The 17,611-nt window shown below is 47.2% G+C and overlaps 9 non-coding genes across 9 annotated transcripts; all 9 read right to left on the reverse strand.

The window, feature by feature from the left end:
* Positions 1–13,169: 13,169 nt before the first annotated feature.
* On the reverse strand, positions 13,170–13,288 carry LOC147188274 (5S ribosomal RNA). Its single transcript, XR_015098488.1, has one exon. It is a non-coding gene; the product is annotated as a 5S ribosomal RNA (ribosomal RNA).
* A 363-nt stretch (positions 13,289–13,651) lies between these two features.
* On the reverse strand, positions 13,652–13,770 carry LOC147188275 (5S ribosomal RNA). The gene has a single exon (XR_015097895.1). It is a non-coding gene; the product is annotated as a 5S ribosomal RNA (ribosomal RNA).
* Positions 13,771–14,252: 482 nt separating this feature from the next.
* On the reverse strand, positions 14,253–14,371 carry LOC147188276 (5S ribosomal RNA). The gene has a single exon (XR_015098489.1). It is a non-coding gene; the product is annotated as a 5S ribosomal RNA (ribosomal RNA).
* A 364-nt stretch (positions 14,372–14,735) lies between these two features.
* On the reverse strand, positions 14,736–14,854 carry LOC147188277 (5S ribosomal RNA). Its single transcript, XR_015098490.1, has one exon. It is a non-coding gene; the product is annotated as a 5S ribosomal RNA (ribosomal RNA).
* A 480-nt stretch (positions 14,855–15,334) lies between these two features.
* LOC147188278 (5S ribosomal RNA) lies at positions 15,335–15,453 on the reverse strand. Its single transcript, XR_015098049.1, has one exon. It is a non-coding gene; the product is annotated as a 5S ribosomal RNA (ribosomal RNA).
* A 364-nt stretch (positions 15,454–15,817) lies between these two features.
* LOC147188279 (5S ribosomal RNA) lies at positions 15,818–15,936 on the reverse strand. The gene has a single exon (XR_015098487.1). It is a non-coding gene; the product is annotated as a 5S ribosomal RNA (ribosomal RNA).
* Positions 15,937–16,300: 364 nt separating this feature from the next.
* On the reverse strand, positions 16,301–16,419 carry LOC147188280 (5S ribosomal RNA). The gene has a single exon (XR_015098491.1). It is a non-coding gene; the product is annotated as a 5S ribosomal RNA (ribosomal RNA).
* Positions 16,420–16,782: 363 nt separating this feature from the next.
* LOC147188281 (5S ribosomal RNA) lies at positions 16,783–16,901 on the reverse strand. The gene has a single exon (XR_015098469.1). It is a non-coding gene; the product is annotated as a 5S ribosomal RNA (ribosomal RNA).
* Positions 16,902–17,264: 363 nt separating this feature from the next.
* LOC147188282 (5S ribosomal RNA) lies at positions 17,265–17,383 on the reverse strand. The gene has a single exon (XR_015097962.1). It is a non-coding gene; the product is annotated as a 5S ribosomal RNA (ribosomal RNA).
* Positions 17,384–17,611: the final 228 nt, after the last annotated feature.

Genomic DNA, 17,611 nt, shown 5'->3' on the forward strand with positions numbered 1-17,611 from the left:
ATCTTTTGCATTTGTCTTCAATGGACATTGCCATTTTTGGCCAGTAAAACCTAGCTCGTGCAAGATGTAGGGCACGGTCAAAGCCAAGGTGACCAATCTCATCATGTACACCTCGCAAGGCTCTTTCACGGTACTGATGAGGTAATACCAACTGGTAGACAGGTGAATCTTTGTCTTTACACTTGCGATATAACACTCCATTACTGAGCTCCAGTTTGTTCCATTGGTTTAGCATGGCTTTAACATCAGTAGATTCACGCTTCATTTCCTTGGGTCCAGGTTTCACACCTCCTTCTAACAAGGTAATGACGCGAGCAATAGAAGGGTCAGCTCCTTGTTCTGTGCGCCAATCGGCATCTGTCATTGAGGGCAAGACGTCTTCCCCATAGGCTTCAGGAACTGCTGAAGGGTCAATAGCTAGGGACTCCACAACAACAACCGGTTCTGATGGAAATGGAACAGAATGGCGCTGACACAATGCAGTGAAAGTTCCATGGTCTACTTGGTTGGATGCCTCAATGAGGCGTTCTTTCATGTCATTAATTCGAGTTCTCTCCTTGCAAAGGGCCTCATCTTCATGAGGTGGCTCTTGTGGCCGCCGGGACAAGCCATCAGCATCTTTGTTTGCTTGACCTGCCCGGTACTTAATGGTGAAATGATACGTAGACAAGGCAGCCAACCATCTATGTCCAGCTGCATCCAGTTTGGCACTTGTCAAGACATATGTTAGGGGATTATTATCAGTCAGGACAACAAAAGAGGAACCATACAGGTAATCATTAAACTTGTCGCATACGGCCCACTTGAGGGCCAAGAATTCAAGTTTATGTGTGGGATAATTTTGTTCACTTTTGGAAAGCCCCCGACTAGCATAAGCAACTGCTCGAAGCTTCCCTCCCTGCTGTTGATACAGCACAGCTCCCAAACCATCCTGACAAGCGTCAGTGTGTAGTATGTATGGAAGTTGTGGGTCTGCAAAAGCGAGAATAGGTGCTGAGGTAAGTTTCTCAATGATCGAATGAAAAGCTGTCTCACACTCTGGAGTCCAGAGGTCAGCAAGTGAGTGATTGGGACGACGGGACAACTGGGATGGCTCTCGTTTGTAAATCTTTCCTCGTTTCTTTGGTGGATGATAGTTTGCAGTGAGGCGGTTAAGGGGTTTAGTTATCTTGGAGTATCCTTCAACAAAACGGCGATAGTATCCAGCGAAGCCTAGAAAAACCTTCAATTCTTTGAAAGTAGATGGACGTGGCCAGGTTTTCAAAGCTGAGATTTTGTCAGGATCGGTATGAACTCCACGTGCATCCACAACATGTCCTAAGTATTTCACTGAATCTCGAAAGAGTTGGCACTTTTCTGGGGACAACTTGAGTCCATAGTCTCTGAGACGTGACAACACCTTCATTAACCTGTTTTCGTGCTCCTCTAATGTGTCTGAGAACACAATTAGATCGTCCAGAAAAACAAGCACTTCGTTGAGGTGGAGGTCACCAACACACTTCTCCATGAGGCGTTGGAAAGTGCCTGGAGCATTTGTGACGCCTTGTGGCATCCTGTTAAACTCATAGAAGCCAAGGGGGCACACGAAAGCCGTCTTAGGCTTGTCCTCTTCGGCTACTTCGACTTGATAATAGCCAGACTTAAGGTCCATGACAGAGAACCACTTTGCTCCACTGAGAGCTGCAAAGGTCTCTTCAATATTCGGTAGGGCGTATGCATCTCTAATGGTCCTCATATTTAGCTTGCGATAGTCTATGCATAGGCGAATTGAGCCATTCTTTTTCTTAACTAAGACAATGGGTGAAGCGAAAGGGCTTTGAGACTCACGAATTATTCCAGCATCGAGTAACTGTCTGAGATGCTGCTTCACTGCTTCTCTGTCACTTGGGTGGATAGGTCTTGGTCTTTCTTTGAAAGGTGTCTCATCATGTAACCGGATCTGATGTTTTACAGCAGTGGTGTGGCCATACGACATTTCATCAAGGGCAAAAACTTCAGAAATAGATTGTAGCTTTTTCTGGATGCGCTCTTTCCATTCACATGGGATGGGAGACTCATCAAGACTGAATGGGGGTCTATTGGTTTCCTGTTCCGGTTGACTTGGGGAAAACTGAGCTTGCACAGATTCTAAAGGGGAAACCAGCTGGGCTGCACAAGCTTGAGCCACGACACTAGTTGGCCGTAATGTCACACTATGTTCGCTCACATTATGCACTATGACCGGTACTTTGGTACTGGCCCTAAAGGGGATGTCCACTAAAGTCGATTCGATTAGCAGTCCTCCTGGTAATCTGTACTGGTCATGCTGTTCAAGCACAAATCTTGTGTTCTGGTTCTTCCGTCCTAATCTCACAATCCCCATAAGGCACAATTTTTGGTTTGCAAGGATTGTGATTGGCTTCTTACTATGCAGCATGACAGGGTAGGAATGAGTATCACTTCTCTGTGCCTGGGCAACATGTTGGAGGATCATTGCAAACTGTTTAGAAGGTAAGATCTGAATAAACTTGGGCCCATTTTGCTCCACTAATTGCTCATGGAGTCGCAAAAGCACGTTTGTCCCAATCAGTAGTGGGATTCTACTGTTGAAGTGGCATTCAGGAACCACAAGTGCGAGTACGACCAATTGCTGCTCTTTTCCCGCTATGTGCTGTGGAAACGAAATGTTCGTTTGAATGTAGCCTAAGTATGGGACATTTTGTCCTCCAGCTCCTTCAATCTCAAGAATAGTGTGGATGGGTTGGATGAGAAGATGGGAAAGGTGCTCTTTGTGAAAAGTTTCAGAAATTGTCGTCACTTGTGAACCGGAATCTATTATGGATTCGCATGGCGTACCTTCAACAAGTACAGAGGCTGCACAGCGTGGCCCTATAAGACCTTGGGGTAACATCAATTGAGGGTTAAAAATGTCAACAGGTTGGGTTTGGCATTCAATGCCCAGGGATTTGGGACTCAGAGAATCAAGGGTTTCAACTCCTGGACGTCCCACCGCAGGAGCTGTCACTAGTTTAAAGGAAAAGGAGCTGTAGTTTGTCTTGCAGCAAAGTCTGCTTGTTTCTTCTTTAACTCTGCATTCCTTTTCTTGACAAGCGTGGGATTTGGCTCATTCGTGCAATGGACTGCTATATGATTTCCTTCCCCACACTTGAAACAAAACCATGCACGAGGCATTCCAGGGATTCTTGTAGAGGCCTGTGTTTGTCTCATATTTACAGCCGAGAACTCCTTCGGATTGGGGGGTTCGGATTTGCATGTAACCTTCTGGTTCTGGACAAGTATTTGAACTTGTCTGGTCAATTCAGCAATTTGATTTTCAAGTTTAGCAGTTTCATTTGGGGGTTGCTCAATGGGTTGTGGGGATACAGCGGTGTTTGTCAGTAGGGTGGTGTCTCTCTCTTTTTTGCTCAACTTATCGACTTGTCTCATGAGTTCATTGATTTTCAAATCAAGTTTCACAGTTTCGTTATCTGATGAAGTGGGGCCTACAAGCGGTACTTGGTCAAAGACTGGAATGCCAAATGCAGAGTGGGCATGTGCAGCAGCCTTTGTTGTACCCAAATGTTTCTTCATACGATCAAACTTGGCTGACCGTCGGTCTTCTTCTGTCCTCAACATGAGAAGGAGGTCAGGGAATGAGGGAGGAGAACCCTTTTTCCCTTCAAGTTGGAGACCTATTATCAAACTCTGGTCCCAGCAACCCCGAATAAATTGTTTAAGGAGCAGCCCATCTGCATTCGTAGCAGCTGCTCCCCCTCTAAAAATTACTCTGGTGAGAAGACTGTGGAGGCGGCTCAAGAAAGCAGAGGATTTTTCTCCGCTGTTTTGGTTCGAGCAAAGAAAGGAAGTGAAGAGTTCTTCTCCATCCTCGACAACACCGAAAGCAGATTCTAGCTGATCGACATAAGTGTTTGGTGACGCAGTGACACCAAGGGGCTTTACAATTTCAGAAGCAGGGCTGAGCAAGCTCTCAAGGATCCTCCTCACCTTGTGTGCATCAGTCAAAGAAGAGTCACTGAGTAAGAGATCGACTTGGCTGCGCCATGTCTCATAATCCACTTCACCGTTGGGCCTAGGACTTCGACCTGAGAAAGTGCGTATTCTCGTGTGTGATGTGTGAGTTGGCTCACTACGTACAATGTGCTCAACTACTACCTTCTGAACATGAGGAGGGTTGTAAAGGCTCTCATCTATGCGGACATTCCTAGGGCTAAAAGCGCTACTGGGTTCCATTGGTTCACTTCGATCGGAATAGTGAGTGGCAGTGTCAACATTCTGGTCGTCATTCGATTGTGTTGCAATCTTTGGTGTGGGGTCTGTCTGTGATTCACTTTGAAGAAAGCTAAGGAAGCCAACCTTCCCACTACTCCCCATAGACTCAAGTTCCCTAAGGTATCGACGGGCCACTTCTTTGCCCATCTCGCCTTGAGTGATGTCTCTAACAGTTTTAGAAGTCCAAACTGAACTTGGATCGACAGGGCTTACAAGTCCCCCTAAAGTCAATGGATCAATTTTCAGAATAGCCTGTTCTGATTCATAGACAACAAGAGTTCTGCCTTTAGGCTGATGTAACTCATCAGGAACTCGAATGACCTGAGCTATTTTGCCATTTATCACAAACACATCAGAAATGTTATCATCGGTGCAAATTTGTTCAACCCCTGTAACAAACAAGGTTTTCTGACCATCAATTCCAAATCGTTCACAAAGATCCATTTTTTTCTTTGCAAAGAAAATCAAATAGACTAACCTGTCACCTGTGTCTTTGGGGTTGCGTTGGAGGTAACTAAGCTGCTATGCCAATCTCCTGGCTGGCTCGCCAAATAGTGTAGCCACCCTAGGTGCAGCTACTAGTGGCACCCTTCTATTAAGTTGTCAGTCAAGGGGAAGTGTGTCAATCTATCAAATCTATTTGAGTTAGGGTGCACTACTTAAGGTCACAGCGAGATTGGCAACAGCAGACTCTAGTTAGAGTCAAGGGGAAACCTCCAACAGGAAGAAGACACACTGACTGAGGTTTTTATAAAAAAATATATTGGGTGAATATTTACAATAGGAGTAGATGGGAAACTGAACCAGAATGCATAAAGATGAAATGAAAAAAAAACATACAGTAAGTTAAATTGTTATCAGTTCTTATCAATTGTTTTTTGGGTATCAGATCTGACCCATAAAAAAACGACTGAGATCTCAGATTCAACAAAAAAAAGAGGGAAATCCTTTCAACTGTCCTACCACCCTCCAGCGGACGGGTGGCTTTGAAGTCCAAGATGTCCTTCACCAACGTCCCACGTGGCATCCAATCTCCAGACTACGTAGTCCAATCTTCTGATGGTCTATGAGTCCCAAAAAAAAAACAGCCAGGAACGTTATCGCTTCTAAACCCTTCTCTTGCCTTGAGAAGAAAAAAAAGAAAGATTGCCACAGGATTTAACTTACTATCTTGTACAGGTAGAGGTTCAAGGACTAGTTTTCATTTATCGTTCTTTCGTTTCGACCCGCCTGGGAAAAGTGCGAGAATGTTTCTGTCTCTCTCGCTAACGGGTCCTCGCTCCGAGCGCTGCGGTGCGGTGCGTTCATTGTCCCTCGGAAACAGCAGTATCACAAACAAATATCACCCTCCAGAACAAACAATAAAATAACAGCCTTATCAAGGCTGGGTTACACTCTCCCCCTCTAAACGGCATGAGTCCCTTCATGCCCCGTTACCCATCCTGGACATTATGAAGGCAATGCTGCAGCCTTCGAGAACGCAACACATAAAGCTTGTATAAAAGAATTAATGGCTAAGCTCAGTGGCTCTCCCAACTCATCATAGGTAAACTTTTTAGGTCGACGTCTTTCTCTACCAGAGCGTCGCAAGCCTACCGTCTCTACGTCAACATCATCAAGTTCGATAGCCTCAGCAATAGGTCTAGAGTCTGATGGAATGGAAACCCTGTCAGTCGGGGTGTTTGTCATGTGAGGTTTTTGGATATCAACTTCAACCTGGTCTGGACATCTAGCGTCTGTGGATGATAACTCACCACTACCCAAACCAGGAATCTCATGTTGTGAGGCCTTGTCAAATTTTTCAAAGTCAAGTGTCGATCTGTCTGGCACTGCAATATCAGAAGGTGACGCTCTGGGTTGAATATGTGTAGGAGCTTGAGATTTTGGGGGAAACTTTTCAGTTTGGACATAGGGGCCCTTCGTGATTATCTGTGGCTCCCACGAGCCAATATAAGTGTCCTCTTCATCACTCTCTTCTATGTCACTGTACACTGCTTCAGCATCACCGTCGATGGTTTTCATCTTGCTTCTTTTGCTTCGTGTCCAAATCTTTCTCAAATTTCCTCCTTGAGGATCTGATTCACTTTGGTCCACAACAGGTAAGAACCCACAAGGGAGAAGTAAATCCCTGTGTAAAGTGCGGTGAGGGCCATCTCCGGTTTCTGGTTTAACAACATAAACAGGACTGTCTCTGATGCGTCTTACAACTGTGTGAATGGTTCGTTCCCAACGGTCTGCAAGTTTGTGTTTTCCTCTGATGTTAACATTCCTTACCAGGACTCTGTCACCGACATAGAGCTCAGCAGCCCTTACCTTTTTGTCAAACCGTGTTTTATTCTTCTCACCCATCTTCTTCGAGTGTTCGGAAGCAAGAGCGTAGCTCTCCTGGAGGTTGTCACGAAGAGTTCTGACATAATCTGCATGTGATTTGGGGCCACTTTTACCGGGGTAAGTACCAAGGACAAGATCAATGGGCAATCGAGGCTGCCTGCCGAACATTAGTTCATATGGGGAATAACCTGTTGTGCCATTTTTTGTACAATTGTAGGCATGTGTCAAGGGCTTCACAAAGTCTCGCCAATGGGATTTGTCCTTTTCCTCTAATGTGCCCAACATGTCGAGCAGGGTCCGATTATAGCGTTCTACTGGGTTTGCCCGGGGATGATATGGAGTGGTACGAATCTTTTTTACCCCGACGAACTCACAAAGCTCCTTGACTAACTTAGATTCGAAGTCTCTGCCTTGATCACTGAGCAGGCGACAAGGGAAGCCATATGGAATGATCAAATTATCCCAAAGAGCTTTAGCTACCGTCTTAGCTCTCTGGTCTCTCGTAGGCACTGCTATGGCAAATTTCGTAAAATGATCCGTCAATACTAACACATTTCTTGTGTCTCGACTGTCTGGCTCAATGGACAAGTAATCCATACACACTAATTCAAGGGGATAAGTTGCATGGATGTTCTCCAGTGGAGCAGCCCTCTGGGGAATCCCCTTCCTCATGACACATCGGGGACATCTTTTGCATTTGTCTTCAATGGACATTGCCATTTTTGGCCAGTAAAACCTAGCTCGTGCAAGATGTAGGGCACGGTCAAAGCCAAGGTGACCAATCTCATCATGTACACCTCGCAAGGCTCTTTCACGGTACTGATGAGGTAATACCAACTGGTAGACAGGTGAATCTTTGTCTTTACACTTGCGATATAACACTCCATTACTGAGCTCCAGTTTGTTCCATTGGTTTAGCATGGCTTTAACATCAGTAGATTCACGCTTCATTTCCTTGGGTCCAGGTTTCACACCTCCTTCTAACAAGGTAATGACGCGAGCAATAGAAGGGTCAGCTCCTTGTTCTGTGCGCCAATCGGCATCTGTCATTGAGGGCAAGACGTCTTCCCCATAGGCTTCAGGAACTGCTGAAGGGTCAATAGCTAGGGACTCCACAACAACAACCGGTTCTGATGGAAATGGAACAGAATGGCGCTGACACAATGCAGTGAAAGTTCCATGGTCTACTTGGTTGGATGCCTCAATGAGGCGTTCTTTCATGTCATTAATTCGAGTTCTCTCCTTGCAAAGGGCCTCATCTTCATGAGGTGGCTCTTGTGGCCGCCGGGACAAGCCATCAGCATCTTTGTTTGCTTGACCTGCCCGGTACTTAATGGTGAAATGATACGTAGACAAGGCAGCCAACCATCTATGTCCAGCTGCATCCAGTTTGGCACTTGTCAAGACATATGTTAGGGGATTATTATCAGTCAGGACAACAAAAGAGGAACCATACAGGTAATCATTAAACTTGTCGCATACGGCCCACTTGAGGGCCAAGAATTCAAGTTTATGTGTGGGATAATTTTGTTCACTTTTGGAAAGCCCCCGACTAGCATAAGCAACTGCTCGAAGCTTCCCTCCCTGCTGTTGATACAGCACAGCTCCCAAACCATCCTGACAAGCGTCAGTGTGTAGTATGTATGGAAGTTGTGGGTCTGCAAAAGCGAGAATAGGTGCTGAGGTAAGTTTCTCAATGATCGAATGAAAAGCTGTCTCACACTCTGGAGTCCAGAGGTCAGCAAGTGAGTGATTGGGACGACGGGACAACTGGGATGGCTCTCGTTTGTAAATCTTTCCTCGTTTCTTTGGTGGATGATAGTTTGCAGTGAGGCGGTTAAGGGGTTTAGTTATCTTGGAGTATCCTTCAACAAAACGGCGATAGTATCCAGCGAAGCCTAGAAAAACCTTCAATTCTTTGAAAGTAGATGGACGTGGCCAGGTTTTCAAAGCTGAGATTTTGTCAGGATCGGTATGAACTCCACGTGCATCCACAACATGTCCTAAGTATTTCACTGAATCTCGAAAGAGTTGGCACTTTTCTGGGGACAACTTGAGTCCATAGTCTCTGAGACGTGACAACACCTTCATTAACCTGTTTTCGTGCTCCTCTAATGTGTCTGAGAACACAATTAGATCGTCCAGAAAAACAAGCACTTCGTTGAGGTGGAGGTCACCAACACACTTCTCCATGAGGCGTTGGAAAGTGCCTGGAGCATTTGTGACGCCTTGTGGCATCCTGTTAAACTCATAGAAGCCAAGGGGGCACACGAAAGCCGTCTTAGGCTTGTCCTCTTCGGCTACTTCGACTTGATAATAGCCAGACTTAAGGTCCATGACAGAGAACCACTTTGCTCCACTGAGAGCTGCAAAGGTCTCTTCAATATTCGGTAGGGCGTATGCATCTCTAATGGTCCTCATATTTAGCTTGCGATAGTCTATGCATAGGCGAATTGAGCCATTCTTTTTCTTAACTAAGACAATGGGTGAAGCGAAAGGGCTTTGAGACTCACGAATTATTCCAGCATCGAGTAACTGTCTGAGATGCTGCTTCACTGCTTCTCTGTCACTTGGGTGGATAGGTCTTGGTCTTTCTTTGAAAGGTGTCTCATCATGTAACCGGATCTGATGTTTTACAGCAGTGGTGTGGCCATACGACATTTCATCAAGGGCAAAAACTTCAGAAATAGATTGTAGCTTTTTCTGGATGCGCTCTTTCCATTCACATGGGATGGGAGACTCATCAAGACTGAATGGGGGTCTATTGGTTTCCTGTTCCGGTTGACTTGGGGAAAACTGAGCTTGCACAGATTCTAAAGGGGAAACCAGCTGGGCTGCACAAGCTTGAGCCACGACACTAGTTGGCCGTAATGTCACACTATGTTCGCTCACATTATGCACTATGACCGGTACTTTGGTACTGGCCCTAAAGGGGATGTCCACTAAAGTCGATTCGATTAGCAGTCCTCCTGGTAATCTGTACTGGTCATGCTGTTCAAGCACAAATCTTGTGTTCTGGTTCTTCCGTCCTAATCTCACAATCCCCATAAGGCACAATTTTTGGTTTGCAAGGATTGTGATTGGCTTCTTACTATGCAGCATGACAGGGTAGGAATGAGTATCACTTCTCTGTGCCTGGGCAACATGTTGGAGGATCATTGCAAACTGTTTAGAAGGTAAGATCTGAATAAACTTGGGCCCATTTTGCTCCACTAATTGCTCATGGAGTCGCAAAAGCACGTTTGTCCCAATCAGTAGTGGGATTCTACTGTTGAAGTGGCATTCAGGAACCACAAGTGCGAGTACGACCAATTGCTGCTCTTTTCCCGCTATGTGCTGTGGAAACGAAATGTTCGTTTGAATGTAGCCTAAGTATGGGACATTTTGTCCTCCAGCTCCTTCAATCTCAAGAATAGTGTGGATGGGTTGGATGAGAAGATGGGAAAGGTGCTCTTTGTGAAAAGTTTCAGAAATTGTCGTCACTTGTGAACCGGAATCTATTATGGATTCGCATGGCGTACCTTCAACAAGTACAGAGGCTGCACAGCGTGGCCCTATAAGACCTTGGGGTAACATCAATTGAGGGTTAAAAATGTCAACAGGTTGGGTTTGGCATTCAATGCCCAGGGATTTGGGACTCAGAGAATCAAGGGTTTCAACTCCTGGACGTCCCACCGCAGGAGCTGTCACTAGTTTAAAGGAAAAGGAGCTGTAGTTTGTCTTGCAGCAAAGTCTGCTTGTTTCTTCTTTAACTCTGCATTCCTTTTCTTGACAAGCGTGGGATTTGGCTCATTCGTGCAATGGACTGCTATATGATTTCCTTCCCCACACTTGAAACAAAACCATGCACGAGGCATTCCAGGGATTCTTGTAGAGGCCTGTGTTTGTCTCATATTTACAGCCGAGAACTCCTTCGGATTGGGGGGTTCGGATTTGCATGTAACCTTCTGGTTCTGGACAAGTATTTGAACTTGTCTGGTCAATTCAGCAATTTGATTTTCAAGTTTAGCAGTTTCATTTGGGGGTTGCTCAATGGGTTGTGGGGATACAGCGGTGTTTGTCAGTAGGGTGGTGTCTCTCTCTTTTTTGCTCAACTTATCGACTTGTCTCATGAGTTCATTGATTTTCAAATCAAGTTTCACAGTTTCGTTATCTGATGAAGTGGGGCCTACAAGCGGTACTTGGTCAAAGACTGGAATGCCAAATGCAGAGTGGGCATGTGCAGCAGCCTTTGTTGTACCCAAATGTTTCTTCATACGATCAAACTTGGCTGACATAAGTGTTTGGTGACGCAGTGACACCAAGGGGCTTTACAATTTCAGAAGCAGGGCTGAGCAAGCTCTCAAGGATCCTCCTCACCTTGTGTGCATCAGTCAAAGAAGAGTCACTGAGTAAGAGATCGACTTGGCTGCGCCATGTCTCATAATCCACTTCACCGTTGGGCCTAGGACTTCGACCTGAGAAAGTGCGTATTCTCGTGTGTGATGTGTGAGTTGGCTCACTACGTACAATGTGCTCAACTACTACCTTCTGAACATGAGGAGGGTTGTAAAGGCTCTCATCTATGCGGACATTCCTAGGGCTAAAAGCGCTACTGGGTTCCATTGGTTCACTTCGATCGGAATAGTGAGTGGCAGTGTCAACATTCTGGTCGTCATTCGATTGTGTTGCAATCTTTGGTGTGGGGTCTGTCTGTGATTCACTTTGAAGAAAGCTAAGGAAGCCAACCTTCCCACTACTCCCCATAGACTCAAGTTCCCTAAGGTATCGACGGGCCACTTCTTTGCCCATCTCGCCTTGAGTGATGTCTCTAACAGTTTTAGAAGTCCAAACTGAACTTGGATCGACAGGGCTTACAAGTCCCCCTAAAGTCAATGGATCAATTTTCAGAATAGCCTGTTCTGATTCATAGACAACAAGAGTTCTGCCTTTAGGCTGATGTAACTCATCAGGAACTCGAATGACCTGAGCTATTTTGCCATTTATCACAAACACATCAGAAATGTTATCATCGGTGCAAATTTGTTCAACCCCTGTAACAAACAAGGTTTTCTGACCATCAATTCCAAATCGTTCACAAAGATCCATTTTTTTCTTTGCAAAGAAAATCAAATAGACTAACCTGTCACCTGTGTCTTTGGGGTTGCGTTGGAGGTAACTAAGCTGCTATGCCAATCTCCTGGCTGGCTCGCCAAATAGTGTAGCCACCCTAGGTGCAGCTACTAGTGGCACCCTTCTATTAAGTTGTCAGTCAAGGGGAAGTGTGTCAATCTATCAAATCTATTTGAGTTAGGGTGCACTACTTAAGGTCACAGCGAGATTGGCAACAGCAGACTCTAGTTAGAGTCAAGGGGAAACCTCCAACAGGAAGAAGACACACTGACTGAGGTTTTTATAAAAAAATATATTGGGTGAATATTTACAATAGGAGTAGATGGGAAACTGAACCAGAATGCATAAAGATGAAATGAAAAAAAAACATACAGTAAGTTAAATTGTTATCAGTTCTTATCAATTGTTTTTTGGGTATCAGATCTGACCCATAAAAAAACGACTGAGATCTCAGATTCAACAAAAAAAAGAGGGAAATCCTTTCAACTGTCCTACCACCCTCCAGCGGACGGGTGGCTTTGAAGTCCAAGATGTCCTTCACCAACGTCCCACGTGGCATCCAATCTCCAGACTACGTAGTCCAATCTTCTGATGGTCTATGAGTCCCAAAAAAAAAACAGCCAGGAACGTTATCGCTTCTAAACCCTTCTCTTGCCTTGAGAAGAAAAAAAAGAAAGATTGCCACAGGATTTAACTTACTATCTTGTACAGGTAGAGGTTCAAGGACTAGTTTTCATTTATCGTTCTTTCGTTTCGACCCGCCTGGGAAAAGTGCGAGAATGTTTCTGTCTCTCTCGCTAACGGGTCCTCGCTCCGAGCGCTGCGGTGCGGTGCGTTCATTGTCCCTCGGAAACAGCAGTATCACAAACAAATATCACCCTCCAGAACAAACAATAAAATAACAGCCTTATCAAGGCTGGGTTACACTTAGCTTCCGAGATCGGACGAGATCGGGCTTTCTCAGGGTAGTATGGCCGTAAGCGAGAAAAGAAGTTAAAATTGTCCCCTTTATAGCTGACAGGGCACTTCCGGGTCGAGGGCGGAGTAGTGGGGTGAATTTTTTTTTTATTTATTCACCTCCTCGCGGGTGCACGAAGGAGGGGCCCGCTCCCGTGGTGGTTTGAGCGCTCAGCCTGTCAGGCTCGCATACGGTCCGCTGCGAGCACGCAGCTCCTCGGTACTTGATGTCTGTTGCAAAAATTTGCTTTTCCAGTGGAGGTGCAAAAGCATCCAGCAGGCGGAAATCCCAAGCTGCTTCTTGTCCAAGTGCTATCATGACCGAGCCCCGTGCAGACGGCTCCCTCTGTTGGACATTATTTTATTCCAAAGAGACGTTGATCTGTCAAATCAACTTGAAGGAAACGATTTCAAAACACAGGATAAGTGAAAGTTGAATGACAAATGAAAGCCAAAATTTTAGGCAAGAGCAGTGATTTGTGTTGTGAATTGGATGCAAAAGCTTACAGCACCTGGTATTCCCAGGCGGTCTCCCATCCAAGTACTAACCAGGCCCGACCCTGCTTAGCTTCCGAGATCGGACGAGATCGGGCGTTCTCAGGGTAGTATGGCCGTAAGCGAGAAAAGAAGTGAAAATTGTCCCCTTTATAGCTGACAGGGAACTTCCGGGTCGGGGGCGGAGTAGTGGGGTGATTTTTTTTCATTTATTCACCTCCTCGCGAGTGCACGAAGGAGGGGCCCGCTCCCGTGGTGGTTTGAGCGCTCAGCCTGTCAGGCTCGCATACGGTCCGCTGCGAGCACGCAGCTCCTCGGTACTTGATGTCTAATGCAAAATTTTGCTTTTCCAGTGGAGGTGCAACACATCAATAAGAGATTTAAAAATGTCAGTTCAACGTTGTGTCTCTCCCAGTTAAGGCTGAGGTGAAAAAGTGGAGAAAAGGTAGCGCGAAATAACGTGAAAGAGTGTTCACGTGGGTGCAAAAGCCTACAGCACCTGGTATTCCCAGGCGGTCTCCCATCCAAGTACTAACCAGGCCCGACCCTGCTTAGCTTCCGAGATCGGACGAGATCGGGCGTTCTCAGGGTAGTATGGCCGTAAGCGAGAAAAGAAGTTAAAATTGTCCCCTTTATAGCTGACAGGGCACTTCCGGGTCGGGGGCGGAGTAGTGGGGTGAATTTTTTTTTTTATTTATTCACCTCCTCGCGGGTGCACGAAGGAGGGGCCCGCTCCCGTGGTGGTTTGAGCGCTCAGCCTGTCAGGCTCGCATACGGTCCGCTGTGAGCACGCAGCTCCTCGGTACTTGATGTCTGTTGCAAAAATTTGCTTTTCCAGTGGAGGTGCAAAAGCATGCAGCAGGCGGAAATCCCAAGCTGCTTCTTGTCCAAGTGCTATCATGACCGAGCAGCGTGCAGACGGCTCCCTCTGTTGGACATTATTTTATTCCAAAGAGACGTTGATCTGTCAAATCAACTTGAAGGAAACGATTTCAAAACACAGGATAAGTGAAAGTTGAATGACAAATGAAAGCCAAAATTTTAGGCAAGAGCAGTGATTTGTGTTGTGAATTGGAGGTGGGTGCAAAAGCTTACAGCACCTGGTATTCCCAGGCGGTCTCCCATCCAAGTACTAACCAGGCCCGACCCTGCTTAGCTTCCGAGATCGGACGAGATCGGGCGTTCTCAGGGTAGTATGGCCGTAAGCGAGAAGAGAGGTGAAAATTGTCCCCTTTATAGCTGACAGGGCACTTCCGGGTCGGGGGCGCAGTAGTGGGGTCAATTTTTTTCATTTATTCACCTCCTCGCGAGTGCACGAAGGAGGGGCCCGCTCCCGTGGTGGTTTGAGCGCTCAGCCTGTCAGGCTCGCATACGGCCCGCTGCGAGCACGCAGCTCCTCGGTACTTGATGTCTGTTGCAAAAGTGTGCTTTTCCAGCGGAGGTGCAACACATCAATAAGAGATTTAAAAATATCAGTTCAACGTTGTGGGTCCCCCAGTTAAGGCTGAGGTGAAAAAAGTGGAGAAAAGGTAGCGCGAAATAACGTGAAAGAGTGTTCACGTGGGTGCAAAAGCTTACAGCACCTGGTATTCCCAGGCGGTCTCCCATCCAAGTACTAACCAGGCCCGACCCTGCTTAGCTTCCGAGATCGGACGAGATCGGGCGTTCTCAGGGTAGTATGGCCGTAAGCGAGAAAAAAAAGTGAAAATTGTCCCTTTTATAGCTGACAGGGCACTTCCGGGTCGGGGGCGGAGTAGTGGGGTGATTTTTTTTCATTTATTCACCTCCTCGCGAGTGCACGAAGGAGGGGCCCGCTCCCGTGGTGGTTTGAGCGCTCAGCCTGTCAGGCTCGCATACGGTCCGCTGCGAGCACGCAGCTCCTCGGTACTTGATGTCTGTTGCAAAATTTTGCTTTTCCAGTGGAGGTGCAAAAGCATCCAGCAGGCGGAAATCCCAAGCTGCTTCTTGTCCAAGTGCTATCATGACCGAGCAGCGTGCAGACGGCTCCCTCTGTTGGACATTATTTTATTCCAAAGAGACGTTGATCTGTCAAATCAACTTGAAGGAAACGATTTCAAAACACAGGATAAGTGAAAGTTGAATGACAAATGAAAGCCAAAATTTTAGGCAAGAGAAGTGATTTGTGTTGTGAATTGGAGTTGGGTGCAAAAGCTTACAGCACCTGGTATTCCCAGGCGGTCTCCCATCCAAGTACTAACCAGGCCCGACCCTGCTTAGCTTCCGAGATCGGACGAGATCGGGCGTTCTCAGGGTAGTATGGCCGTAAGGGAGGGAAAACGTGAAAATTGTCCCCTTTATAGCAGACAGGGCACTACCGGGTCGGGGGTGGAGTGGTGGGGTGAATTTTTTTCATTTATTCACCTCCTCCCGAGTGCACGAAGGAGGGGCCCGCTCCCGTGGTGGTTTGAGCGCTCAGCCTGTCAGGCTCGCATACGGTCCGCTGCGAGCACGCAGCTCCTCGGTACTTGATGTCTGTTGCAAAAGTGTGCTTTTCCAGCGGAGGTGCAACACATCAATAAGAGATTTAAAAATATCAGTTCAACGTTGTGGGTCCCCCAGTTAAGGCTGAGGTGAAAAAAGTGGAGAAAAGGTAGCGCGAAATAACGTGAAAGAGTGTTCACGTGGGTGCAAAAGCTTACAGCACTTGGTATTCCCAGGCGGTCTCCCATCCAAGTACTAAACAGGCCCGACCCTGCTGAGCTTCCGAGATCGGACGAGATCGGGCGTTCTCAGGGTAGTATGGCCGTAAGCGAGAAAAGAAGTGAAAATTGTCCCCTTTATAGCTGACAAGGCAGTTCCGGGTCGGGGGCGGAGTGGTGGGGTGAATTTTTTTCATTTATTCACCTCCTCCCGAGTGCACGAAGGAGGGGCCCGCTCCCGTGGTGGTTTGAGCGCTCAGCCTGTCAGGCTCGCATACGGTCCGCTGCGAGCACGCAGCTCCTCGGTACTTGATGTCTGTTGCAAAATTTTGCTTTTCCAGTGGAGGTGCAACACATCAATAAGAGATTTAAAAATATCAGTTCAACGTTGTGGGTCCCCCAGTTAAGGCTGAGGTGAAAAAAGTGGAGAAAAGGTAGCGCGAAATAACGTGAAAGAGTGTTCACGTGGGTGCAAAAGCTTACAGCACCTGGTATTCCCAGGCGGTCTCCCATCCAAGTACTAACCAGGCCCGACCCTGCTTAGCTTCCGAGATCGGACGAGATCGGGCGTTCTCAGGGTAGTATGGCCGTAAGCGAGGGAAAACGTGAAAATTGTCCCCTTTATAGCAGACAGGGCACTTCCGGGTCGGGGGCGGAGTAGTGGGGTGAATTTTTTTCATTTATTCACCTCCTCGCGGGTGCACGAAGGAGGGGCCCGCTCCCGTGGTGGTTTGAGCGCTCAGCCTGTCAGGCTCGCATACGGTCCGCTGCGAGCACGCAGCTCCTCGGTACTTGATGTCTGTTGCAAAAGTGTGCTTTTCCAGCGGAGGTGCAACACATCAATAAGAGATTTAAAAATGTCAGTTCAACGTTGTGGCTCTCCCAGTTAAGGCTGAGGTGAAAAAGTGGAGAAAAGGAAGCGCGAAATAACGTGAAAGAGTATTCACGTGGGTGCAAAAGCTTACAGCACCTCGTATTCCCAGGCTGTCTCCCATCCAAGTACTAACCAGGCCCGACCCTGCTTAGCTTCCGAGATCGGACGAGATCGGGCGTTCTCAGGGTAGTATGGCCGTAAGCGAGGGAAAACGTGAAAATTGTCCCCTTTATAGCAGACAGGGCACTTCCGGGTCGGGGGCGGAGTAGTGGGGTGAATTTTTTTCATTTATTCACCTCCTCGCGGGTGCACTAAGGAGGGGCCCGCTCCCGTGGTGGTTTGAGCGCTCAGCCTGTCAGGCTCGCATACGGTCCGCTGCGAGCACGCAGCTCCTCGGTACTTGATGTCTGTTGCAAAAGTGTGCTTTTCCAGCGGAGGTGCAACACATCAATAAGAGATTTAAAAATGTCAGTTCAACGTTGTGGCTCTCCCAGTTAAGGCTGAGGTGAAAAAGTGGAGAAAAGGAAGCGCGAAATAACGTGAAAGAGTATTCACGTGGGTGCAAAAGCTTACAGCACCTGGTATTCCCAGGCGGTCTCCCATCCAAGTACTAACCAGGCCCGACCCTGCTTAGCTTCCGAGATCGGACGAGATCGGGCGTTCTCAGGGTAGTATGGCCGTAAGAGAGAAAAGAAGTGAAAATCGTCCCCTTTATAGCTGACAGGGCACTTCCGGGTCGGGGGCGCAGTAGTGGGGTGAATTTTTTTCATTTATTCACCTCCCCGCGAGTGCACGAAGGAGGGGCCCGCTCCCGTGGTGGTTTGAGCGCTCGGCCTGTCAGGCTCGCAAACGGTCCCCTGCGAGCACGCAGCTCCTCGGTACTTGATGTCTGTTGCAAAAGTGTGCTTTTCCA

This window comes from Hippocampus guttulatus, chromosome 20 (genome assembly GCF_054856545.1).
Source record: "Hippocampus guttulatus isolate MCC_2025c chromosome 20, RoL_Hgut_1.0, whole genome shotgun sequence".
In the NCBI taxonomy this organism is placed as follows: domain Eukaryota; kingdom Metazoa; phylum Chordata; class Actinopteri; order Syngnathiformes; family Syngnathidae; genus Hippocampus; species Hippocampus guttulatus.